Source organism: Orycteropus afer, unplaced genomic scaffold (genome assembly GCF_000298275.1).
Source record: "Orycteropus afer afer isolate SDZICR_OR568_19922 unplaced genomic scaffold, OryAfe1.0 scaffold00723, whole genome shotgun sequence".
Classification (NCBI taxonomy): domain Eukaryota; kingdom Metazoa; phylum Chordata; class Mammalia; order Tubulidentata; family Orycteropodidae; genus Orycteropus; species Orycteropus afer.
Genome location: NW_006922310.1, coordinates 417,226 through 417,768, shown reverse-complemented (window position 1 = coordinate 417,768; position 543 = coordinate 417,226). Strand labels below are relative to the sequence as shown.

At 38.9% G+C, this 543-nt stretch overlaps 1 protein-coding gene across 1 annotated transcript in view; it reads left to right on the top strand.

Moving 5' to 3' along the window:
- The window catches only part of ATRX (ATRX chromatin remodeler), a 474,500-nt gene that overhangs the window by 117,953 nt on the left and 356,004 nt on the right, over positions 1 to 543 (top strand). The gene's annotated exons all lie outside the window — the stretch shown is intronic.

Below are 543 nucleotides of genomic sequence, written 5' to 3'. Positions count from 1 at the left end.
TATGCCATATATTGTTGTTGTTATGTGCCATCGAGTTTCGATTGCCCAACTTTCCTTCCAAGGAGTGGCTGGTGGGTTTCAACTGCCAGCCTTCTTGTTAACAGTCATGTGCCTTAGGCACTACCTTACCAGAGCTCCTATGCCATATATTAGGGCCCCTAAATTTTCCCTATATTTTCCTTCAGGAACTTTTAACTTTTTCATTTCACATTTAAGTCTTTGATCCATCTGGAGTTAGATTTTGTGAATGGTACGACGTATAGATCTTGTTTCATTTTTCTGCAAATGGATATTCAGTTTTGCCAGCACCATTTTTTAAAGAGACAGTCTATTCCCTATTGAATAGATTTTGGCCATTTGTTAAAGATCAACTGAGCATAGATCGATGGATCTATTTCTGGGTTTTCAATTCTATTCCATTGGTGTATGTGTCTGTCCTTGTACTAGTACCATGCAATTTTGACGACTGTGACTGTATAGTAGGTTTTCAGATCCAGGAATTGGAGACCTCGTGCTTTGTCGTTCTTCAGTAGTGCTTTAGTT